This window comes from Chiloscyllium plagiosum, unplaced genomic scaffold (genome assembly GCF_037043375.1).
Source record: "Chiloscyllium plagiosum isolate Xiang-an unplaced genomic scaffold, Cpla_swu_hap1 HiC_scaffold_27, whole genome shotgun sequence".
NCBI lineage: Eukaryota > Metazoa > Chordata > Chondrichthyes > Orectolobiformes > Hemiscylliidae > Chiloscyllium > Chiloscyllium plagiosum.
Window position 1 is genome coordinate 56,230,599 of NW_028270165.1, and position 26,852 is coordinate 56,257,450.

Genomic DNA, 26,852 nt, shown 5'->3' on the forward strand with positions numbered 1-26,852 from the left:
AATGCTATATTCCTAGTCTTTTAAATCCTTTAAAATCTTTTCCCCTCACCCTAAACCTATACCCTGTAGTTTTGGAATACCTCTACCCTGGGCAAAGGACAGAAACGTTGAGCAGCCAGACCAAATGCCAAAGGAATAACATGTCTAGGCACAGGGAAAAAACATTTCGACAAAAAAATTGCTTTGGTATTTTTCTCCCCTATTTGAACACTTAAAATTTGTCATGATCTGGAGGTGCCCGTGTTGGACTGGGGTGTACGAAGTTAAAAATCACACAACACCAGGTTACAGTCCAATCGGCTTGTTTGGAAGCACTAGCTTTCGGAGCGCCGCTCCTTCATCAGGCGGTTGTGGAGTATAAGATCATAAATTCTGTGTCTTACGATCTTATACTCCATAACCACCTGATGGAGGAGCAGCGCTGTGAAAGCTAGTGCTTCCAAATAAGTCTGTTGGACTATAACCAGGTGTTTTGTGACTTTTAACTTTAAAATTTGTAACAAATTCCTGCACACTGAGCATGCTCCGCGGTGTCAGCAAGCACTGCGCATGACCGCCAGTGTCAGCAAAGCACTGCGCATATTCCTTGGTGCCCGCAGAAACTGCGCGTCAGCTCCTTTCCATGGACCAATGGAGAACCTTGGAGGACCGGAAGGAGACTGGTCCTCCTGCCAATCAGAGCCGGCCATTGTCGAAATGTGGAGGTTGGACCGTGAGCTCTGAAGGTGCTGCTGCTCCTTTCTCTGTGAACTTCACCCCAGATTGTAACTTCCTTCCTCTGTCTAACTTTTGTGAGTACAACAGTCTGTTTCTCACCACTTTTTCCATTTTTTGTTTCATTCTGGGGTTCACTTGTTAACTTGCAGCAACTGAAAGGAAAGAGTGAATCGGGGGAATAAATTCTGGAAAAGTTGATCCAGGTCTGTGTCTCAGTTTGCAAACACATGGCAAATGCAGTGACACAATCTATAGTCTTTGATGTTTAAAAAAAACGCAGAGAGGAGGCGCATTGTTTAAATAGTGATATGTTGAGATGTGATGAAAGTGAGATGATGGAGATCAGAGTTGAATATTGTGGCGCTGAAAAAGCACAGCAGGTTAGGCAGCAACTGAGGAGGAGGAGAGTCAATGTTTTGGGCACGAGCCCTTCATCAGGAATGATGTGTGGATGGACAAAGGGGCCTCAGCGTCCTTCTACACCAGTCACTGCCAGTTGTCAGACAGGAGCAGCAAGCAATCAGCAAGGCAAGTGGTATATTAGCAAGAGAAGCTTCGAAATCCTCATTTCCCCTTCCTCCACCTTATGCTAGTTTCTAACCTCCAGCAACACTGTCCCCTTGACTTGTCCGACCTGCCTAGCTCCTTTTCCACCTATCCACTCCACCCTCTCCTCCCTGACCTATCACCTTCATCTCCTCCCCCACTGACCTATTGTCCTCTATGCTACTCTATCCCCACCCCCACCCTCCCCTCGCTTATCTCTCCACGCTTCAGGCTCTCTGCCTTTATTCCTGATGAAGGGCTTTTGCCCGAAATGTCGATTTCGAAGCTCCTCGGATGCTGCCTGAATTGCTGTGCTCTTCCAGCACCACTGATCCAGAATCTGGTTTCCAGCATCTGCAGTCATTGTTTTTATCCTATTAGCAAGAGAAGTTGAGTTCAGAAGTGGGGATGTCTTCCTGCAGTTAGGTCAATCACTGAATGTATTCAAGGCTGAGTTCATTTGACTTTGAAGAACAACGAAGTGGGGGAAGGTAAGAAAATGGTTTTAAGACCAGTATAGAACAGTTACAGTCATACAGCACAGAAACAGACCATTAAATCCAACTAGTCCATGCTGACTGTGTTCTGAAACTAAACTAGTCCCACCTGCCAGTGTTTGGCCCAGACTCTCTGAACCTTTCCTATTACAATTGCAACATTTAAGAGGCATTTGGATGGATATATGAATAGGAAGGGTTTGGAGGGATATGCTGGCAGGTGGGACGAGATTGGTTTGGGATATCTGGTCAGCATGGACGGGTTGGACCGAAGGGTCTGTTTCCATGCTGTACATCTCTATGTACTTATCCAAATGTCTTTTAAACACTGTAACTGTACCTGCATCCATCACCTCCTCTGGACATTAATACCACATGAGAACTATTCTCTGTCTTAAAATAAAAAGGTGTCCCTCATGTCTTTTTAAAATATTTCTCCTCTCATCTTCAAAGTTTGCTCCCTAACCTTGAAACACCCATCCCAGGGAAAGAATACCTTCTGTTCCCATCTTTGATACCCCTGAAGATTTTATAATCCTCTCTAAGGTCATCTCTCAACCTCCGATGCTGCAGTGAAAAAAATCCCACCCTGACCACCTAGATGCCAGTATATTTATATCCAGTTATGAACTGTTCAATGCTGGTGCCGACTGAAAGACCAAATGACCTATTCCTGATCCAAATTCTCTCACCCTGTGTCCAGGACAGCAAGAGACCATATGACAAAGGTGCAGAAATTAGGCCATTCAGCCCATCAGATCTACTGCACCATTCAATGACAACTGATACGTTTCTCAACCCCATTTTGAAATTTTGATTTTGGAAAGGCAGATCAGGGCAGGATCTGCGAAGTTAATGGGGAGTGTTGTTGACCAAAGATACCTTGGAGTGCCGGTTCATAGTTTCTTGAAAGTGGAGTCACAGGTAGACAGGATTGCGAAGGAGGTGTTTGGTATGCTTGCCTTTATAGGTCAGTGTCTTTCAATACAGATTTTGGGAGGTCATGTTGCCCCTGTACTGGACATTGATTCAGCCACTTTTGGAATACTGCGTTCAGTTCTGGTTACCCTGCTACAGGAAAAGTGCTGTGAACCTTTGACAGGGTTTGGCAAAGATTTACAAGGTTGGACGTTTGAGCTATAGGGAGAGGCTGAATAAGCCGGGGCTGTTTTCCCTGGAGCATTGAAGGCTGAGGGGTGACTTTATAAAGGTTCATATGGAACATGGATAGGGTGAATAGCCAAAAACATTTCCACATAGTAGGGAAGTCCAAAACTAGAGGGCATAGATTTGAGGTGAGAGGGGAAAGATTTAAATGGAACCATATGGACAACTTTCTCACACAGAGAGTGATGCAAGCATGGAATGAGCTGCCAGAGGACGTGGTGGAGGCTGGTATAATTACAGTATTTTAAATGGCATCTGGTAACAGGGTGAATTGAGAGGGATATAGGCTAAGTGCTGACAAATGTGACTATGCTAATTTGGGATATCTGGTCAGCACAGACAATTTGGACTGAAGGAAAGCAGAAGTATTATTGTGAAGACTGGACTTTCAGAGCAGCTTCCAAAGATATTTTGTCCTTACGCTGGGACTGGAGCTAAAATGAAATCTTTCATTTGCGAGATGGCAACTGATTAAGTGAGGATATCCAGGATTTTGATGGAATGTGGGAATTTGTTGCAATGTGGGGTTGAAGTGTTTTAAGTAAAGTGTCCTGAGTGGGAAGCCTAGTGAAGGGTTGCAGTGGGTTTTTGTTTTAAACTGCTCATTTCTTTGAGCCCTCAACAATGTACTTCCAATGCTGTGCATCAGAAGGAGCGGTGAATCAGTAACTGGTATCATCAGAAGCCTTACGGTTTTCAGTACTGCAGGTATTGCATTGTTGCATCAGCATTGTAAAGGTTACTGGCAGCAGTGGGAGGTGTGGGCTGTATTCACTGGAAGCGATGAAGCAGTTAGATAACACACATATGAGAGGGCAGGGTGGGACTTGTCTTCCAATTTGCAGAAGTTGGGAGGTTCTGGGAGTTGTGGTTCTGGGCAAACACAACTGCAGTAAATCATAGAAGCCCTACAGTGTGGAAGGAGGCCATTCAACCCATCAAGTCCACACTGACCCATCGAACAGCTTGCCACCCAGACTCACCCTATCTCGTCGTTTCTGCTGGTGGGTTAGACTAGGTAACAAGATTAGGGGTAGGTTTAAGGCAGAGGAGGAGGGACTACGTTTCCTGGAGAGTGGTGAATCTATGGAAGTCTTTGCCCAAGAAAACAATAGAAGCAGGCATATTCAAGACACAGTTCGATGGGATTTTGGATGGTAGGTGAATTTAGGGTAGTCAGGATAATGCTGGTAAGTGGAGCTGAGATGATGGATAGATCAGCCATGATCTGAAAGAATGGCGGAGTAGGCTCGATGGGCCAAATGGCCTCTTTCTGCACTGCAGGGATTTTATGATTGCTTCATATGGTGTATATCTGATATTCGCTGTTGTACAAGCTGCATGGCTATGATTTTTCACCTTCTAATATAGTAATGGAATTACATCCTGTATTTCTTGTATTCATTTTTATTTTAACAGGTCAGCAGGAAGTCTTTCAGCAACTTTACTGGCTTTCTTTCCTGAAGCAGCCTTGACATTTCATTTTCATATCCTTCATTCAGCTCCATTTCCAGCACCTTTGTAGGAAGGTTGTTCCAGGTCATTGTCACCTAAATGAAGTTTTCCTCTTTATATACTTAATGCTATCTGGCTGAATGAGGGTTTTCAGGTTTCTGTGTCATGAATAATATATGATCAGCAGGTATCTGGCAATCTAAGGAATTGTCACCGATGTTATGTTCATTTGACTGTACTGACCGTGACTTATTTCATGGTTTTATTTGCAGGAAGACATGGGGAAAGAAATCTGAAACCAAAAGATACATCAGCTTCTGACAGAGTTATTTGATTCATTGGGACTTGAATATCAGCAGCCATTCCAGTCGAGAAGAAATGTTTGCTTTTGTCTGCTTGGACACTGGTGTGGCAGGAAGAATACTGATACACCCGAATGAGGGAGGTTCAGTGTGGTGACCGTGAAAAGTACAGGACTTCACACCATTTACTCAGCTTGGAGGATCAAAGAGACCGTTCACTTGCTCTCTGTGCGGGAAGGGCTTCATCCGCTCCTCCCACCTGCAGAGACATCAGTGAGTTAACCTCCCATCGCAGGGGGATTGAAGGAGCTTCGGCCGAGTGCCATTATCGACTGCATTAATACCCAGTTCTGGGGACTCCCGGGTTTGAATCTCACCATAGCAGATGGCGGATTTGGAGTTCAGTCAGAAATCTGGAGTTCAGAATCTCATTATGAAACCATTTTCGGGGAACAAACACCCCAATCTGATTCACTCATGCTTTAGGGGAGGAACCTGCCGATGTGGGAAAGGATTCACTCAGTCGTCCCAGCTGCATCCTTTCCCTGGTCTGGCCAATATGTGACTCCAGACCCACAGCAGTGTGGTTGACTCTTGACAGACCATCTGCAAATGCGCGGGGAGAATCTTACTTGCATACAGGCTATGGTTTGCAATTGCTGAGTGAAGCAATACTTCCTCCAGGCTGAGGCTGCACCAAGGATCGAATTACAAAGGGACAACTCAGGTGACCACTAGAGAAGAAAGTGGGATGCAGGGGATTGTGTGTGTGTGTTTTAAAAAAAACGCTACTTTTTGTGCACCTTTTTGCTGTGACGATCTGAAGCTGCAACAAAGTTGGGTCCCAACAAAAGTTACCTGAACTTACCGTCAGACTCAGACATTGAAGGCTATGAGATCCAACAGGTTTTTCTTTTAAAGCTGCTAATTTCTTTCAATCTCCGGCGCGAGGTTTCCAATGTCTTATATCAGAAGGAGCAGTCAATGTGTAGCTCGTATTATTAGAATTGTACATTTTTCAGGACTGATGGTTCATTGGTTCCTCAGCATTGTAAAGTTTACTGGCAGCAGTGGGAGGGGTGGGCTGTTTTCAATGGAAACATAGTTAAAAATCCAGTTATAGTCCAACAGGTTTATTTGGAAGTACTAGCTTTCGGAGTGTTGCTCCTTCGTCAGGTAGCTGTACAGCAGGATCATAAGACACAGAATTTCTAGCAATATGATATATTCAACAAATCTCGACTGCTTTTAAGTGTTTCATCTTTAGAATGGGTTGCAGGTTTCAGTTCATTAGTATGTAAATCCCAAAACTTCTTTTAAGTCACAGTCTCGAGATAACTTAAGGTTTTACAAAGAGGTGCCATCTCAGCTCAGACAATGCATGAAAGATGTGAGGTTCGAGTCTGTCTTGAGTCAAAGTAGGAATTTATAAAATATTACATGGATTGACTGTCTGCAGATTGTGCACTTTTTGAGCAAAATAGAATGTATCTACAAACATAATTCTGCAAATGCAAATTCACCCCATAGTCTTATCTATGTGTGCATGCATGAGAGTGAGTGAGTGTGTGCATACACGTGAGTCTGGTGAGAGAGTGTGTGTTTGCGTGTGTGCATGCTTGGTTAAGTGAGAGTGTGCAGGAGTATAAGTCTTTGAGAGGATGTGTGTGTGGGTGTGCATCTGAGAGAGCGCGTATATCTGAGAGAGTGCCTGTGTGAGTATGTGAGAATGTATGGCTGTGTGTGAGAGACAGAGAGACAGAATGTGTACAGTGTAATGGGGTCACCTGTAATGTAACATGAACCCAAGATCCTGGTGAAGGCCATCCTCATGAGTTCCAAACTTGGCTATCAGTCTCTGCTCGGCCACTAGAAATGATTAAGCAGTTACACAATAGACACTGGAGAGGGCAGGGTGAGACTTGTCTTTCAATTTGCAAAAGGTGGAAGGCTCTGGATGATGTGATCTAGGGCAACCACAACTTGGAGGACCTTCGGCTCAGAGAGGTGGAGCTGGAAGCCGGGCTGCAGACACACTGGGAAGGCAAGGTGGAAAGTTAATCAGATGTTTTTTATTCCGGGAGATGGTCTTTCCCTCCGTACAGAGCCTTCCGATGGGGTCAGTGGACAGGGTCAGGAGGGTGTGAGCCAGGATCAGGCAGGTAAAGGGGATCTGAGAGAGGGCTGGGGGGAGGGGGCACTAACTGTATGGTGGTGGGAGTAAGAACAACGTTCGGGAGGGGGAGATAAGGGACAGAATAGTGACGGGGATTGCCTCCATTCTCTGCAGTTGGCAGCAGAAGCACAGATGGCATCAGAATCTGGTGCCAGGATTCAGGAACCGCTGTGCTCTGGGCTGGAGAAGTGGGAAAGGGAGGTGCAATGGGTGTGGTCCAACGATGTCAGCAGGACACAGCCTCTGCTGAGGGCGCATGAGAAGTTAAAAGCTGCAAAGACAAAGCAGATCCTCAAAGCACTGGGTGGGGTGGTGGCTCAGTGGTTAGCAATGCTGCTTAATAACGCCAGGAGCCTGGGTTTGATTCCACCCTTGGGTGACTGTGTGAAGTTTGGCATGTTCTCCCCCTTGTGTCTGTGTTGGTTACCTCTGGGTGTTCTGGCTTCCTCCCACAGTCCAAGGATCTGCACTTTAGGGTGGATCAGCTGTGCTAAAGTGTGCAGGTGAGCTTGCATCTTTTAGGATGACCATGTTAGTTTCGGTTCCTTCATTTGTAAATCCCAGAACTTTTTAAAATTTACATTCTCAAGATAGCTTTTAACAATAGGTGTCATCTCAGCTCAGATAATGCATTGAAGGTGAGACATAAAGTCTGTGTCCCAATGCTCGGTCAGACTGATTCTATTTCTAAAGTGGGAGCTACAGAATCTTACATGGATTTATGCAGTTTTTGAGTAATTCGGAATAGAATGGACTTCTGCAAGGAAGTGTACAAACAACTGACCAGGAACACGACAGGCAACTACCAGCTGATCTGACCAAAGAGCACAACCGTGAACTGACAGCATTCATCAAGACTTCTGATCCAATCCTTCCAGAAGTTCAGCATCCACGGACTAGTTGAATCCGTGGACATGTCAGTACTCTACACCAGCATTCCTCACGATGATGGTATCACGGTAACAGCCTCAGTACTCAATACCAACAGCTGCCAATCTCTGAGCACTGTCCTACAACTCATCCACTTCATCCTTGACCACAACATTTTCAACATTTTCATCAGCAGGTACTCATGTGACTCAGCCAACATTGCCTGCAGCGTATGAGATAAACAATTATGCCCTGAGTCTTGGTATATTGGTGAGACCGAGCAGAGGCTACAGCAACAGATTAATGGACACTGCACAACAATCACCAGCCAGGAGTGTTCCTTCCCAGTCGGGGAACACTACAGCGGTCCGGGACATTCAGCCTTGGACCTTCGGGTGACTATCCTTCAAGGTAGACTTCAGGATAGGCAGCAACGGAAAGTGGCTGGGCAGAGGCTGATAGCCAAGTTCAATACCCATTGAGATGGCCTCAACCAGGACCTTGGGTTCATGTCACACTACACCATACATTCTCTCTCTCTCACACACACACACACACACGTGCGCGTGCATGCATTCACACACACCCTCTCGCAGACTTATACTCCATTATACACTCTCTCTCTCTCACACACACACACACCCTCTCAGACTTATTCCCCATTACACTCTCTCACACACACATGATCACTTGGTTTCTCCTGCACACACACACATAAAAGTTCGTGGGTTGAATTTGTACTTGCAGAATCGCATTTTATTTTGCTCACAAACTCATACACGTAAGATTCTGTTATACAACGACAGAAATAGAATCCGTCTGACCTAACATTGGGACTCAGACAGACTTTAACTTAACACCTTCAATGCATTGTCTGATTGAGATGACACCTATTGTTAAAAGCTAGCTTGACAACGTAACTTTTGAAAACTTTTAGGATTTACATGTGAAGGAATCGAAACTAACATGGTCATTCTAAAAAATGGTAGAGGTAAGCTAAAGTTGTTTAATATTCCATTCCATGACACTGCAATCCTGTTGCTATAAAGTCTGTGTGTTATGATTCTGCTCCACAACCAACGATGAAGGAGCAGCGCTTCGAAAACTAGTGATTCCAAATAAACCTGTCGGGCGATAACCTAGCATTGTGTGATTTTTAACTTTGAAAATCTGCAGTAATCCCAACATCTCCATACTGCGCATGCGACTCGGTGTCAGCACGCACTGCGCATGTTCCACGGTGTCAGCAAACTATTACGCATGCTCACGCAACAAGCGGAAACACTCCATGACCTTGTTTTGATGGTCCAATGAGAAGCTCTGGAGGACCGGATGTAGACTGGTCCTCCTGCCAATCACAGCAAACCCATCGTCTGGATGTGGAAGTAGGACCATGTGCTTCTGAGCTGGTTGTTGCTGCTCCTCTCTCTCTGAATGAAGATTGAGCTTCACCCCAACTGCAACTCCCTTCCTCTCTCCAACATCTGTGAGTACAACACACTTTTCTCAACCCCTTTTCCATTCCGGGGTTGAACTGTTGACTTGCAGGAACTGAAGGGAAACGGAGTGAATCCAGGGAGGGGACAGACTCTGGGAAAGTTAGTCCAGGTCTTTTTTTTAATGGCAAATACAGGAGAATTGACAGTTCAGGCTCGAACCTTTAATCAGAAATGATGTGTGGATGAAAAAGGGGCCTCTGTGTCCATCTAATCCAGTCAATGCAAGTTGTCAGACAGGTGCAGCAAGTAGTGAGCAAGGCAAGTGTTATATTAGCAAGAGGAATTGAGTTCAGAAGTGGGGACGCCTTCCTGCAGTTTGGGCGTAATTGAATATATCCAAGGCTGAGTTCATCTGATTTTTGAACAACAAAGAAGTGATGATTATGGGGGAGGCAAGACCAGTACTATGCTGACTATGTTCTCAAGCTAAACTGGACCCACCTGCCTGTGTTTAACCTATATCCCTCTGAACCTTTTATATTGGAGTCATAGAGATGTACAGCACAGAAACAGACCCTTCGGTCCAATTTGTCCATGCCTATCAGTTATCCTAATCTAGTCTATTTGCCAGCCCTGGGCCATATCCCTCGAACCCCTTCTATTATAGACCAATCCAAATGCCTTTTAAATTCTGTAATTATACCACTCTCCTCCATTTCCTCTGGCTGGTCATTTCATATATGCACTACTGTGTGAAAAGGCTCCCCTTTGAGCTCTTTTTTGTCTTTCCCCGTTCACCCAAAACCTTTAGTTCTGCACTCCCCCACCCCAGGGAGAAGACTTTGTCTATTTACCCTATCCATGCCTCTCATGACTTTATAAACCTCTAAGGTCATCCCTCAGCCTCTGACGCCCCAGGGAAACAGCCACAGCCTATTCAGCCTCTCCCAAGAGCTAATTTTTTCAAATCTGGCAACATGCTGGTAAATCTTTTCTGAACCCTTTCAAGTTTCACACTGTCCTTCTGATGAGCAGGAGACCAGAGTTGCATGCAATATTCCAAGCACACAATATTCCAAATGTGGTCTCACCAATGTCCTGTAGAGCTGCAACATCATCTACCTCCCAACTCCTTTACTCAGTGCTGTAACCGATAAAGGAAAGCATGCCAAATGCTGCCTTCACTATCCTATCTACCTGGTACTCGACCTTCAAGGAACTATGAACCTGCACTCCAAGGTCTCTTTATTCAGCAACACTCCCCAGGACCTTATACACTTTATGCTAAGTCCTACTTTGATTTGCTTTTCCAAAATCCAGCACTTCACATTTATTTAAATTAAACTTCAGCATTCATATACTAATCCAAATGTCTTTTAAATGTTCTAACTGTATCTGCATCCACACCTTTGTCTGGAAATTCATTCCACACACAAACCACTCTCTGGGTATATTCATGGCAGGTCAGGCAGCATCCGAGGAGCTACCTGATCTGCTGTGCTTTTCCAGCACCACTCTAATCTAGACTCTGGTTTCCAGCATCTGCAGTCCTTGTTTTAGCCTTTTACGTCGGTATACTCAGATCTACTTATGATCTGTTCAATGCTGGTGCAAGCTCGACAGGCTAAATGGCCTATTCCTGCTCCCAATTTGCACACTCCTAGTCCAGTTCCTGAAGAAGGGCCTGTGCCCGAAACGTCGAATCTCCTGTTTCCTGGATGCTGCCTGACCTGCTGTGCTGTTCCAGCAATAAAGTTTCAACACTCCTAGTCCAGAACAGCAAGAGACCATAAAACACAGGATCAGAAATTAGGCCTCTGAGCCCATCAGGGGTGCTGCACTATTAAGTTCTGGCTGATAAGTTTCTCAATCCCATTCTCCCACTTTCTCCCTGTAACCCTCGATCCCCTTGATACTCAAGAACCTATCTATCTCCATCTTAAATCTACTCAGTGACCTGGCCTCCACAGCCTTCTGTAGCAATGAATTCCACATATTCACCACTCACCGGCTGAAAATGTTTCGCCTTATCTTTGATCTAAAAGATATTCCTTTTACTCTGATGCTGTGCCCTCGGGTCCTAGACTCTCCTACCAATAGGAACATCTTCCCCATGTGCACTTTGTCCAGGCCATTCAGAATTCTGTCTGTTTCAATTAGATCTCCACTTCCTCCGAGTGTGGGTCTGTTAATCAGCATGAACCACACCCTTCAGGATGAGTTACAGCAGGAATTAGGTTCAGCAAAGTCAGAACGGGGGGAGTGTGTGTGGGATGGAGATTTTCAGCTTTTAGGGGATGAGAGAGGAAATAAAGTTCAATATAAATTAGAATTGATCGGATGGGCTGATGGGCCGAGGAATGGCAACATGAATTTAATTTAGATAAATGTGAGGTGTTACATTTTGAAAGGCAAATCAGGGCACGACTTACATAGTTAATGGTGAGTGTTGCTAAACAGTGTCCTTGCAGGTTCATAATTCCTTGAAAGTGGAATTGCAGGGAGACAGGATTGTGAAGAAGGCATTTGGTACGCTTTCCTTATTGGTCAGAGCATTGAGGACAGGGGTTGGGAGGTCATGTTAGGCCACTTTTGGAAAACTGTGTGCAATTCCAGTTGCCCTCCTCTGGAAGAACGTTGTGAAACTTAAAATGGTTCAGAAAAGATTTACAAAGATGTAGACAGAGTTGGAGGGTTTGAGCGATAGGAAGATGCTGAATACGCCAGGGATAATTTCCCTGTAGCATTAGAGGCTGATGGGTGACCTTACAGAAGTTTATAAGGGGTATAGATAGGTTGGATAGACAAAATCCTTTCCCCATGGTAGGCAACTTCAAACCTAGAGGGCATAGGATTCGCGTGAAAAGGGAAAGATTTAAAACGGACCTGAGGGGCAACTTTTTCACACAGAGGGTAGTGCATGTTTGGAATGAGCTGCCAGAGGAAATGGTGGAGGCTGCTACAATTACAACATTTAAAAGGCATCTGGATGGGTATGTGAATAAGAAGGATTTAGAGGGATACAGGCCAAATGCTGGCGAATGGAATTAGATGAGTTTAGGATATCTGGTCGGCATGGATGAGTTGGACCGAAGGCTCTGTTTCTGTGCTGTATGACTTTAATCATCTTGTGTGAAAGCAGAAGTGTTGTTGTGAAGATTGGACTTTCAGAGCAGCTTTCAAAGGTGTTTTGCCTTTACTGGAAGCAGAAGAAGTGACAATGAAATATTTCATTGGTGAGACAGCAACTGAGTACGTCTAGGATTTTGGTGGAAATTGGGAATCATTGCACTGTGGGGGTGAAGTGCTTTAAGGCTTACCAGCAGTAAGGTCAGTGTGCTTATTGGGGTGCCCAGTGAAGGGTTAGGTGGAATTTTGAGTTAAACTGCTCATTTCTGCCAGCCTCCAACATTGTATTTCCAATGTTGTCCATCAGGAGGAGCGGTGAATCAGTAACAGGTATTGTTAGAAGCCTTACGATTTTCAGTACTGCAGGAATGGCATTGTTTCATCAGCATTGTAAACGTTACTGGCAGCAGAGGGAGGTGTGGCCGTATTTACTAGAAACAATTAAGCATTTAGATAACGTACATACGAGAGGGCAGGGTGGGATTTGTCTTTCGATTTGCAGAAGGTGGGAGATTCTGGGAGCTGTGATCTGAGGCAAACACAACTGCGGTAAATCATAGAAGCCCTACAGTGTGGAAGCTGGCTGTTCAGCCCATCAAGTCCATTCTGACCCCTCCGAAGAGCATCCTGCTCATACACCCCTCGCGCCCCCACCCCTTAGGGAATCAAGAGTTTGAGATAACACAAGAAAGAAGAGCTGAGATGATGGATAGATCAGCCACGATCTTAATAAATGGTGAAGCAGGCTCAACAGGCCAAACGGCCTACTCCTACTTCTATTACTATGAAACAATAACTCTGCATTTCCCATTGGCTAACCCACCTAACCTGTACATCCCTGGGCACTATGGGCAATTTAGCATGGCCAATCCAAATCAAGGTTGGTAAGCAATGTAGTGATGTGGAAAATGGACGTCAGAGAAAAATAGAAAGGAACAAGGAGAATAAACGAACCAGCAATTAATACTGGATTCAAAAGATTACAAACAATAAAACTAAAAGCTCAGTATCTGAATTTGTGCTTGTTATGAAGGGGTAGAGGTACTGTACCTTGAAGGGGTAGAGGTACTGTACCTTGAAGGGAGTTAAAAAGCTGAGCAGAACAAAGTGTTCTAAACAAGATGAGAATGTAATATTTGGTCAACACAAATAGAGCAACTGGGTTGCCATGAGGCACAAACAAATTCAAATTTGGCCAATCAGTTTAAATTTTGCCCCAAAGTCCAATCAAGTTTGAATTAAGTATTTTGATAATATTGATACCAATAAAATGATCCGATGTTTTGGACTATAAAACCCAGCATTTTTGTGAGTTTTAATACTCTGTGTTGGACATAAAGAGTAAAGTTGTTAATTCTTACTTTAAATATTTACCTCTGGGATAGTACTTTGCCTCTCAAACTTTTACATATTACTGCGTGGGGTGAATCATTTCTGTGTTTCTGGTTTAATTTAGCAGAGGGGGTTACTCTGTGTCGTAATAGCGCTGCAACGTAACAAAAGTGAATGAATTGACTGCACACATTGAAGAGAATAATTATGATCTGGGACTCCTTACAGAGACATAGCTTCAGGATGACAAGGATTGGATCATAAATATTGAGGGGAGATGTGGCATTCAAGTCGAATGGGAAGCGAGGTAAACGTAGAGGGCTGACGCTGCTAATCAAAGCACTGATCACAGGGTAGTCTGGTGTCAGCTCGGATTTCAGGTCCTGGTTTCTTTGTCCTCTATTGATCTCCTTGTTCCCACACAGTTGTTGTCCGTTCTCAGCTCTGCTTCATTTCTGCTGAAGCTTTAACCTCCTTTGACACCGTCCGGAACAATAAAAGTCAATCAAAGTCCAACCCACAATCTCCCAGCCTGTCAACCATCCAGACACAGAGTATCATACCAGAAAATATAACAAAAAAGGCGAAAAGTTAGAATTAAACAGGTGCTTGTGTCTGTTCATTGGCAAGTAAACTAGAAATAAGGGTCTGCCAGGATTCTTATAGTGCCCTGATTGAAGAATTCTCTCTCCCTTACATCTAAGTATTAGTACCCAGCTATGATTTATAACAATATTTACATCAACAGAAATAAAGCATCTGTTATGCAATAGACATAGAGAGAAACAGTATGGAACTAGACTTTTACTCTCTCTCGTGTGTGCGCGCGCGTGCACACACACACCGAGGTCTATGGGGTGAATTTGTATTTGCAGATACCATCTATTTTGCTCAAAAAATGCACAATCTGCAGGCAGATAATACATGGAATATTTTATAAATTCCACTTTGGAAATAGAACCAGTCTGACTGAAAAAATACAGACAGACTCTGGCCTCACACCTTTAATGCATTGTCTGAGCTAAGTTGTCATCTTTTCTTATAAAACCTTAAGTTATCTCGAGTAGGTGTCTTATAAGAAGTTCTGGGGTTTACATATTAATGACACCAGCAACTCATTCTAAAGATGAAAGACTTTACAATCCAGGTTTCTTCAATGTATCATTTCAGTGGCATGACTCTGTAATGTTTTGCTGTAAACTCAGTGTCTTATGATCTTATACTCCACAACCACCTGATGAAGGAGCAGTGCTCCGAAAGCTAGTGCTTCCAAATAAACCTGTTGGACGGGCGTCATGTGATTTTTAGCTTTGCCCAGGTTAGGGTGGATTGGCCCTGCTAAATTACCCATGGTGCTCAGGGTTTTGCAGGTGTGGGAGAATTGTTAGAAGCGATTTGATTCCACCTTCTCATGACTGTCTGTGTGAACTTTGGTATGTTTTCCCCCTTCTGTCTGCGCGGGTTACCTCTGGGTGCTCCGGTTTCCTTCCACAGTCCAAGGATCTGCAGTTTCGGATGGATCGGCTGTGCTAAAGTGTCCAGGGATGTGCAGGTTAGAGTGGGTTAGCCATGGGGAACTGCAGGGCTGTAGAGTAAGTTGATGAGTCTGGGTGGGATGCTGTGTGGAAGGTCGGTGTGAATTTGATAGGTGAAATGGCCTGCAGGGATTATATAATTCTTCTCCTTTAGCCATATGTGGATTGAGAAATGACCTGCTGTGGGAGGAGTAGGCTCCAGTTCATGGGACACTGCCCCAGTCCTGGGGAAGGTGGGAATTGTGCTGTCTCTCTCCCCACCCACCGCCCCCATCCATTCTCTCTCACCCCGCAACTCTCTGCCCCCCATTTTCTCTCTCTCTCCCCCTCATTCTCTTCCTCCACCCTTTGACCCCTGAGTCTTTCCTTTCAGCCCCCACCACCCTCTGTTCCCCCCAGTCTCACAATGGCCCCCACACTCTGTCACCCTGTCCATTCTGTATCTCTTCCAACTCCCACTGAACTTTCTCATGCCTCAAGCTCTCTTTGATCGCTGTATCAAGCTCTTAGAAGATAGAGAGAGAGAGAGAGAGAGAGAGAATGGTTGGTGATGAAACTGCCTGGGAGATGGGGGTGCACGAGAAATAGCTGATCTTTCAAATTGAGAATAGCTAACATAATATATTCAGAAACAGCATTAAAGTTTGAATGCATGTTCAATTTTATATGAAGACAAAGCTGCAGCCATCTTTCTCAAACTTGCTTTGAACTATGTGCAGTTGAGGACAGGCTGTTCAGGGTGAATGAGGCTTTTGCTCGAAATGTCAATTTTCCCGAAATGTCAATTTTCCTGCTCCTCGGATGTTGCCTGACCTGCTGTGCTTTTCCAGCACCACATTCTTGACTCTAATATCCAGCATCTGCAGTACTCAGTTTCGCCTGTTAGGGGTGAATGGCCGAACCCTAGTCTTGAAAAATTGGTTCTGTTAGAAGGTGTAGAGGTGTATTCTACCTTCAAGAGAATTGAAAAGCGAGCAGAACCACCTGACGTAGCACCAAACGTTCTGAACAAGGTAACAATTTAACATTTGGTCGAACAGCTCAGTAGCTGGGTTGCCTGGAGACAAAAACATACTCAATTTTGGCCAATCGATTTAAAATCTTGCCCCAAAATACTGAATTCCAATCAAGTTTGAATTTAGTATTTTGAGAATATTGGTTAGCACTGCTGCCTCACACCACCAGGGTCGATTCCAGCCTTGGGTGACTGACTGTGTGGAGTTTGCACATTCTCCCCGTGTCTGCGTGGGTTTGCTCTGGGTGCTCCAGTTTCCTCCCACAGTCCAAAGATGTGCAGGTCAAGTGAAGTGACTATGCTATATTGCCCGTAGTGTTAGGTGCATTCGTCAGAGGGAAATGGGTCTGGGTGGGTTACTCTTTGGAGTGTCAGTGTGGACTGGTTGGGCCGAAGGGCCTGGTTCCGCACTGTAGGGAATTTAATCCAATCTAATATTAACACCAATGAAACGATTTGATGCTTTGGAGTACAAAATCAAAAAAAAAGTTGAACAGTTACAGGACAACTGCCAAAAGACCAACAAATGTAGGCTGCTAGTGAGAACTCTGAGAGGTACCTGTCCAGAGAAGGAGTCTGCACAGAGAAAAAACATCGACACTGACCTGGAGAGCAAATCTTCAGAGGAAGGTACAAAGAGAAGATTTAACAGCTGGCTGGGTTTAAAGTTTGAATCTTTCGGTAAATCTTAATCAGAGTTTTTATTGGACTGATATCATACAGGGGAAGGTACAAGATAGGTTAGAGACAGGAGTTGTAAATAGTTGTTAATTAATTATTCTCCGTTAGACTTTAATAAATAAAGTTGTTGATTTTTACTTTAAATACTGACCTTTGGGAATAGTTTCTTGGTTCTTGAATTTTCACAGATTGCCACATGGGTTAAACCTTCTCTATGTTGCTGGTTTAAATTAGGTAGGGGAGGTTGCACCCAGTGTTGTAAAATTTGGGGGCTTTCGTCCGAGATTTGAACTGGTTTAGACAGATTTGAATAGATTTGGCGGTACGAAAAATCCCAGCAGATTGAAACACTTGCAAGTTAGTGTCCTAGATCATTAAATAAAACTTTAAATAGTGACTTTTAGAAACAGTACCTTACCTCTTGAATTTTCACATTACCACATGGGGTAAATCTTTTTTGGGTTTAAATTAGTTGTGGGGGGGGGGGGGGGGTGCAGTCCGTGTCATAACAATTCTGACTATGTAGAAACAGTAGTGGAGCGTGGAAACAAACTGTTTGTTCTGTGCCAGTCGGATATCCTAAATTAATCTAGGCCCATTTGCCAGCTCTTGGCCCAGATCCCTCCAAACCTTCCTGTTCATAAACACATCCAGATGCCTTTTGATTATTGTAATTGTACCAGCCTCCACCACTTCCTCTGGGAGCTCATTCAATCCACGCACCACCTGCTGCGTAAAATAGTTGCCCTTTAGGTCCCTTTTAGTCCTTTCCCCTCTCACCCTAATATAAATCAATTGCTGCTTTTTCTGAACAGGCTCAGTGGCTGGCACTGCTGCCTTATAGCGCTGGGGACCCGGGTTTGATCCCAGTCTTGGGCAACTGTCTGAGTGGAGTTTGCACCTTCTCCCCATGTCTGCGTGGGATTCCTTTGGTGCTCCGGTTTCTTCCCACAATCCAAAGATGTGCAGGTTTGGAGAGGGCACTTGTGGGGAATTAACTTTCACACTTTTTTTCTACTCCTTAGGTCCCTTTTAAATCTTTCCCCTCTCACCTTCAACCTATACCCTCCAGTTTGGGAATCCCCTACCCTGAGGAAAAGATGAGTAGTCAAATAAAATGCAAAAGGAATAAAATGGGGGGGGGGGGAGCAGAAAGGAGATGCATTGTTTAAATGGTGATATATTGGGATGTGGAGAAAGTGAGGACCGCAAATGTTGGAGATCAGAGTCAAAAAGTGTGGTGCTCGAAAAGCACAGCAGATGAGGCAGCATCCGAGGAGCAGGAGAGTCAGCGTTACAGGCACGAGCCCTTCATCAGAAATGTGTATAAAGGGGCCTCAGCGTCCTTCCATACCAGTTAATGCCTGTTGTGAGATAGGTGCAGCAAGCAATGAGCAAAGCAGGTGTTATCTTAGCAAGAGGAATTGAGTTCAGAAGTGGGGATGTCTTCCTGCAGTTATGGGATCATTGAATATATTCAAGGCTGAGTTCATCTGATTTTGGAACAACAACGAAGTGGATGTTTATGGGGGAAGGCAAGGAAATGGTTTTCAGACCATTGCAGAACAATTACCGAGTCAAACAGCACAGAAACAGTCCCTTCAGTCCAACTACTCCATGCTATGTTCTCAAACTAATCTAATCCCATCTGCCAGTGTTTGGCCTATATCCCTCAGTCACAAAGCTGGTCCTTTTTACTAAAAGCTGGTCCTTTTACTAAAAGCTGGTCCTTCTTCTCAAGGATGCTGTGTCCTTGGTTTTTTTTCAGAGGGGTGGTTAAAAAAAACCCGGGCTCCGAAGTGACTGGTTTAGTACAGAGATGAAAAACAGTATTGGGAGGCATTTTTGGTTATATGTGAACAGATGAGACTTGAGGCCAAAGCTTTTATGTTTTATGTTTTAGAAGTGACCAGGGGTATCTCATGTTTAGGGGATCTATTTAAAGATGGGGTCCTGATGTCTTTTGAACAGCTGCGTCAGAAATTCGGATTACCTAATGGAGACCTCTTTTGATACTTCCAAATTCGAGATTATATACAGAAGAAGACCACGTTATTAGATAGTCTTTATAAATCAGATAGAGAATGTAGTGTCCTACGACCAGTGGGGGTATCTTCCGTCAGTACTATTTATCATTTACTACATGATGAAGTATCGGGAGATATGGATAATCTGCTTAAAACATGGGATCAGGATTTGGGACTAGAAATCTCTATAGAAACGTGGAATGATATTTGGGAAAATGCTAGAAGAATTACTATCTGTAACAGAACCCAGGCTATCCAGCTGAAGATACTTCATAGGGCCCATATAGCACCGTTTCGATTGGCAAAATTTAAGGCAGGAGCATCTCCAATGTGTCCTCAATGCAAAATAGAGGTGGGCACTCTTAGACATTGCCTATGGACCTGTCATAAGATCCGTAGATATTGGACTAAAGTAGCAAGTACCCTGACAGAAATTTTAGGAACGGAAATTAAAGTGGACCCTGTATCTCTCCTCTTGGGCTTTTTGAACCTTCCCTCCCTGGACACCTACGGGAAGAGACTATTTTCTATTCTTTCTTTCGTGCAGGGAAAAATATTTTGGTGAACTGGGCGGCTGAGGGCCACCCTGGACTTTCAAATTGGCACAGATTAATTATGGAATGTATTCCCCTTGACTTCCTTACAAATATGGTGCACCGAAAGACTGAATTATTTTATAAAATATGGCAGCCCTTTTTGAATTACACAAATACAGATATTTTGGCTATCCTAACAAGGGCTTTTATTTAATTGAGATTACAAACCTGGCTGGTCCGGGGCCCCTCGGGGGAGGAATCCCGCACGAATACGGGTTTTATTACATCTGATGTTAACACATTCCGAGCGTGTAAGAGACTTAAATATACACTCTGGTTAGTTGTAGGTTAGATTAGTAAATAGTTGAGTTTTGTTTGTTTTTTCTTCTTCTTTTTCGTTTTTTTTTGTTAAATTTTGACTATTGTATATTTGAGTTAATTGTATATCAATGTTTATATCTGAGAATTTTGTTTATTTTTGTAAACTTGTTAAAATGTTAAATTTCTAATAAAAATATCTATAAAAAAAACCGGACTGGCAGTGATGACTTTTGTAATCTTTTCTTACAGACTATCTGAAGACAGAAGTTTCAAGTCAACAGATAAAGGGCTTATGTCCAAAATGTTGATTCTCCTGCTTCTCTGATGCTGCTTGCCGTGCTGCCCTTTTCCAGCGATGCAGTTTTTGACTCTGACTCTCCAGCGTCTCCAATCCTCACTTTCACATCAATGTCTGATAGTTACTCAATCCATCAGGACCGCAACAATTTTTAACTATGATTCTGTGAGAAGGAGCAAAGCTTTCTTTTTGGTCCCAGTTGAGTATGGGGGCACTGGTTGAAAGACCCTACTGTTGCAGCGCACTGAGTGTGGAGCCTGAAACAACTCTACTGCCTGGAAAGAAGAATTCATGGCAGGGTTGTACACGTGTGTGTGCAGCTGAAGCTTCGGCCATGGAGAAACCCGAGGAAACACGCCCTGTTGAGAAACCATGGAGTTGTGGCGACTGCGGGAAGGGCTTCCATGTCCCACCTGTCCTGGCGGCTCATCAGTGCAATCACACTGGGAAGAGGCCGTTCTCCTGCCCCAAGCGGGCAAAGGGCTTTACTTGCTCCTGTGTCCTGCTGGCCCACCAGCATATAAACACTCGTGAGAGGAAGTTTTACTGCTCCATGTGCGGGAAAGGATTCACTTGGGTGGACAACCTCCAGACCCACCAGCGATTCCACGCAGGGGAGAGGCTCTTTAGTTGCCATGAGTGCGGGAAAGCCTTCAGCAATTCCTCCAATCTGCTGACGCACCGGCGGGTCCACATGGGGGAGAGGCCATTCAGCTGCCCTGAATGCGGGAAGGCCTTCAGCGATTCCTCCAACCTGCTGAGGCACCGGCGGGTCCACACGGGGGAGAGGCCCTTCAGCTGCCCAGAGTGTGGGAAGGCCTTCTGCAATTCCTCCTCCCTGCTGGTCCATCAGCGGGTCCACACGGGGGAACGGCCCTTTGGCTGCCCAGAGTGCGGGAAGGCCTTCAGCAATTCCTCTGACCTGTTGTCCCACCAGCGGGTCCACACCAGGGAAAGGCCATTCAGCTGCCCCGAGTGCGGGAAGGGGTTCACCCACTCCTCCAAACTGCTGGCCCATCAATGGGTCCACACCGGGGGGGAGGCCGTTTGCCTGCCCCGACTGCGGGCGGAGGTTCACATTGTCCTGCAACTTGCGGAGGCACCAGTGCATCCAACAATCAGATTCCACCAGTGACGCTGCAGTGGGTCACCCCCAGGGCTGAACCTCCTGCCCATTCTGACAGTGGGTGCAGTGAGCTTTTGTGTTTTGTGCTGGACTCACCCCCACCAAGCCCACCTACGTGGCTCAGGGGTGGCATGGTGACTCTGTGGTTAGTACCACTGCCTCACGATGCTGACCTGGGTTCAATTCCACCCTTGGGGAGACAGTCTGTGTGTAGCTTTCACATTGCACGCCCCACGTCTGTATGGGTTACCTCTGAGTGCTCTGGTTTCCTTCCCGTGGTCTAAAGGTGTGCAGGTTAGGATGAATTGGCCCATCTAAATTGTCCCATAGTGTTCAGGGATGTGTCGGTGTGGTGCATTAGTTGGGGTAAATGTAGAGGAATAGAGATAGGGGAATGGCTGGGTTACTCTGCGGAGGGCCAGTGTGGACTTGTTGGGCGAAAGGACCTGTTTCCATACTGTAGGGAATCTAATCTTTAAAAAAAAGAATTCCTCCAAGCAATCTTGATAAAATATGCCGAGTTGGACAAAGTATCCCATCAAGTTTGAGTTGAAGAAGTCAGAAGTGACACAACACCATGTTACAGTGCAACAAGTTTATTTGAAATCACAAGCTTTAGGAGCATTGCTCTTTCATGAGTGCTGCTCCTTCATCACTTCATCTGGTGTCGTGTGACTTCTGACCTTGTCCACCCCAATTCAACACCAGCACCTCCGCATCAGAGTTGACGAATGAGATTGGATTTTATTCGGCCTGATTGTGAGATGTTCCATTTGGAAACTCAAAACTGTCTGACCAACAAAGAGATGCAAATCATAGAGTCCTACAGCAGGAGACAGGCCCTTCGGCCCACCATGGTCCACACTGACCAAACTGTCCATCAACACTAAGCCCATTTCCCTGCAGTTGGCCCATTTCCTACCATACCTTTCCTATCCACGTATTTGCCCAAATGCCTTTTAAATGTTGTTAATGTACCCACCTCAACCACTTCCGCTGGCATCTCATTCCATATGTGTACCACCGTCTGCGTGAAAAGAAATGTTGCCCCTCACATTCCCTTTTATTCTTTTTCCTCTAACCTTAAACTGATGCCCTCTAGCCCTCACTTCCCCAACCCCGTGCATTCACCCTCTCATGATCTCTTCACTTCTCTAAGGGCCTCTCTCAGACTCTTAATGCTCTAAATAAAAATATCTTAGCTTGTCCAACCTCTCCCTTTTACACAGACCCTTGAATCCTGGTAACATCCTTGGAAATGTCTTCAGCACTCTTCCAAGTTGAATAACATATTTGTTATAGACACTGCCCTGTCTACCTGTTTTGTTGGAAATATAGGACCTAATCCAAACTGGATAATCTGGCTGATGGGGCAGGAAACCACTTCCTTTCTTGAGAGACAAGTCTCCTGGAGAGAACTGGCTGGCTGACTGATCTACTGACCCTCAGTGTCCCACTGCCCTCAGTTATCTGGAGGGGTGTCCACACATTTGCCTAAGGTGGTGCTTGAAACCTTTATCATCTTTGGGATGGATCCCCATTCATTCCGTGCTATGGAGTCATGCAGCCTGGAAACAGACCCTTCAGACCAACCAGTCCATGATCCCCAACTAAACTAGTGCCACCCATCTGCTCCTGGCCTGTATCCAGTATGTTAATACTTTTGTTCATTTGTTCACCGTGAGAGTTGGATAAATAAATTGCTGATTGTTGATTTTAAAGTGTTGGGGATTTATTCTGATCACTAGAGCAGGTTACACCACTTTTCATGCTAATTTTACAGATTATTGGGTGACACGCTCCTTTGGGTGTTTCTGTTTGAGATAGGTGTGGCTGTCAGCCTTTGCTTTATAAAAGTATTGACGTAATGTAGTGCTGAATGCAATGGAGTCAACATGAATCCCAGCCTCTCACTGTGGTTGTGGGTGAATCGTCTTAATTTGGCTCTTAACTCAGAAACTGCACACAATTAACTGCTGAAACAATGATTAACACTTTATTGTATGGAGCAACCAAAAATAAAACTCCTCAAGTTTTCATTGGAGAAAAGAAGGTTTAGGGGTGACTTGATAGAGGTGTACAAGATGATTAGAGGTTTAGATAGGGTTGACCATGAGAACCTTTTTCCACGTATGGAGTCAGCTATTACAAGGGGGCATAGCTTTAAATTAAGGGGTGGTCGGTATAGGACAGATGTTAGGGGTAGATTCTTTACTCAGCGAGTAGTGAGTTCATGGAATGCCCTGCCAGTAGCAGTGGTGGACTCTCCCTCTTTATGGGCATTTAAGCAGGCATTGGATAGGCATATGGAGGATAGTGGGTTAGTGTAGGTTAGGGGCTTGGATCGGCACAACATCGAGGGCCAAAGGGCCTGTACTGCGCTGTATTCTTCTATGTAACCAAGTTCAACCTCACTCACAACTTGGCTATCACACAATTGATGGCAGAATTTAACTGAGTTTCCCCCACCAGTATCTGTCTCTGGAAGTGTCCAGGGATTCAGTGCAACATTCTTCTTCCAAGTACAGCTGCTACATCATTCTGGTTGAATTCTGGTGGAGATTCCTCGCTTTCAAATCTGTGATGTGATGCTTCTTTAGATTCTAACACCACCTCCCCATACAGTGTAGGTTAGGGGCTTGGATCGGCACAACATCGAGGGCCAAAGGGCCTGTACTGCGCTGTATTCTTCTATGTAACCAAGTTCAACCTCACTCACAACTTGGCTATCACACAATTGATGGCAGAATTTAACTGAGTTTCCCCCACCAGTATCTGTCTCTGGAAGTGTCCAGGGATTCAGTGCAACATTCTTCTTCCAAGTACAGCTGCTACATCATTCTGGTTGAATTCTGGTGGAGATTCCTCGCTTTCAAATCTGTGATGTGATGCTTCTTTAGATTCTAACACCACCTCCCCATACTTCTGGAGATCTCCGGTCTGTAGCTTACCTTCTTATCCTCGAGGTTTAGTGGTTTGTTTGATACAGCGTTTCCTGCAAAAAACCCTTTACGTCAGGGCCTTCCTTCCACAGACAAACTTAATTGTCCTTTTATCATGAGCTTATTAAACACTTCGCTCATCTGTCCCAGGAAACATCTTGTTGTTTTGCGTCCTTCTTCCCAGGGATGGTTAACTACCAGAAATTAGGCCATTCAGCCCATTGAGTCTGCTCCACTATTCAATCGTGGCTGATACGTTTCTCAACCCAATTCTCTCTGTAACCCTTGATACTTAAGAATGATTGAGTCTGCTCCACCATTCAATGGGCTGAATGGCCTAATTTCTGCCTCCTGATGTAGCAGTTTCTCAGTGGCCCTTTTGTTTCTTGGTCCAGAAAGAGTTCCTGCTGATTCAGGGAGTTGGAAAGTTCTGCAGTTTACAGGACCACACCACATTCCCCTCTGCCTCCTCCTGAGATACTGGCAATTCCCAAGATCCCTTGGTATCCCTGAAAACAATCGAGGTGTCTGGAAATCTCTGCTGCTACTCTGGAACAGAAGGATTATGGGGAGAAAATTCAGAAATCTGATGTGAAAAGGGACTATGGAGTTCTACTCCAGGATTCTCTCCAAGGTAAACTTACAGGTTGAGTCAGTAGTTGGGGAGGCAAATGCAATGATGGCATTTATTTTGATCAGACTTGAATATAAATGCAGGGATGTACTTCTGAGGCTCTGTAAGGCTCCGGTCAGCCCACAATTAGAGTACTGTATGTAGATTTGGGCCCCATATCTCAGGAAGGATGTACTGGCCCTAGAACATGTTCAGAGGAGGTTCACAAGAATGGTCCAGGAATGAAAAATTTAACATATGAAGAACATTAGAGGACTCTAGGTTTATACTTCATGGAGTTCAGAAGGATGAGAGGGGATCTAATTGAAACCTACAAAATAATGAACGGTGTGGATGTTGGGAAGGTGTTTCCATTGGTAGGACAGACTAGAACCTGAGGGCTCAGCCTTCGCGTCAAGGGAAGACCCTTTAGAACAGAGGGAAGAGAGGCTCCTTCAGCCAGAGTGTGGTGAGTCTATGGAATTCACTGCCACAAGGCTGCGGAGGCCAGGTTACTGAATATATTTAAGACGGAGATAGATAGGTTCGTGAGGATCAAGGGTTAAGGGAGAGAATGGGGTTGAGAAACTTATCAGCCATAATTGAATGGCGAAGCAGACTCAATGGGCTGAATGGCCTAATTTCTGCTGCTATGGTCTTATGATATGCTGATGTGTGGAGGGATGAGAAGGGGGGAAAAAGAGATGAAGAGAGAAAGACAGTTAAGGTGAAGCTCGATAGAGATGAAGGAAATATAAGAATTGTATTATAAATGGCAGAACACATAGGAGCACTGGCATACAGAGAGATCTGGGCATATAGATCCGTGGAAGTGGTAATGCAGGTGGGCACGGTGGTCAAGAAAGCACACAGCACACTTCCTTGAGTGTAAGAGTTACGTTACAGCTGTTTATTATGGCCACATTCAGAATATAGTGTGTAGTTCTGGTCACGGTGCTACTGGAAGGATGTGGGTGCTCTGGTAGAGGGTACAGGCAAGGTTCACCAGGACATTGCCTAGTCTGGAGGGCTCTCGTTATGAGCAGAGGAGGCATAAACCTGGATTATTTTCTTTGGAAAAACAGAGGCTGAGAGGAGACCTCGACAAAATGCTGAGATACACAGATTGGCTGGACAGGGGTGGCAGGGTAGCTCAGTGGTTCGCACTGATGCCTCACAGTGCCAGAGACCTGCGTTCGATTTTAGTCTCAGGCAACTATCTGTGTGGAGTTGGCACATTGTCCCTGCACCCCACCTCCCGTGTCTGTGTGGGCTTCCTCCTACAATCCAAACTTGTATAGGTTAGGGTGGATTGGCGATGCTAAATTACCCATAGCGTCCAGGGAGAGGCAGGATAAGTTGGATTGTCTGTGTGTAAATTGCCCCAATGTTCAGGGATGTGTAAGTTCGGTGCATTAGTCAGGAGTAAATGTAGATAATGGGGGTCAGAAAACGAGTCTCTATGTGTTAATCTTTAGAGGGCCAGTGTTGTCTTGTTGGGCTAAATGGTCTGTTTCCACGCTGGAGGGATTCTATGATAGTCAGAGGTGTTTTTTTCCCTCCAAAGTAGAAAGTTCAACTAAAAGAGGTTCAAGGACTGTTTGGGGGGAAAGTGGTGGGGGTGGGGAATTAACACAGAGGGATGGTGGGTTTCTGGAACGCACTGCCAGTGGAGGTAATGGAATCAGGCACCTTAACAACGTTTAAGGTGTATCTTGATAGATGCATGAAGGGGAGGTGAATAGAGGAACAGAAGCCACACATGGGCAATAAATAGCAGGTCTAAGTAAGAATTAAGAAATAGCACAGGCTTGAGGGGGTCTGTGTGCCTAAAGCAAGTGAGAAGGGCCTGTGACTGTGCTGTATTGTATTGATACAGCTTTCCCCCACTATTTGAAAGTAGAGTGTTCCTTTCATAAGCCGAAATGGCCTAAAGCGAAGAAGCAATTACCATGAATTAATTTATATTATGCCTTTCTTTGTAAAAGCGACAATCCTCTTCGGATTTCTTTCGGTTTGTGAGAACAGGTATTAATGTAGGTCTTTTGTTAAAGTGAAGTAGTGTAAAGTGAACTTTCGAAAAGTGGGGGATATCTTTATGCTGATGGAGGGGAGATGGGGGAGCAAT

The 26,852-nt window shown here is 44.8% G+C and overlaps 2 protein-coding genes across 2 annotated transcripts in view; one reads left to right on the plus strand and one right to left on the minus strand.

Annotated features, from left to right (window-relative positions):
• The window catches only part of LOC148144194 (uncharacterized), a 264,591-nt gene that overhangs the window by 160,584 nt on the left and 77,155 nt on the right, over window positions 1–26,852 (plus strand). The window lies entirely within an intron of this gene.
• LOC148144196 (uncharacterized) overlaps window positions 1–26,852 on the minus strand; it is a 190,486-nt gene that overhangs the window by 136,751 nt on the left and 26,883 nt on the right. The gene's annotated exons all lie outside the window — the stretch shown is intronic.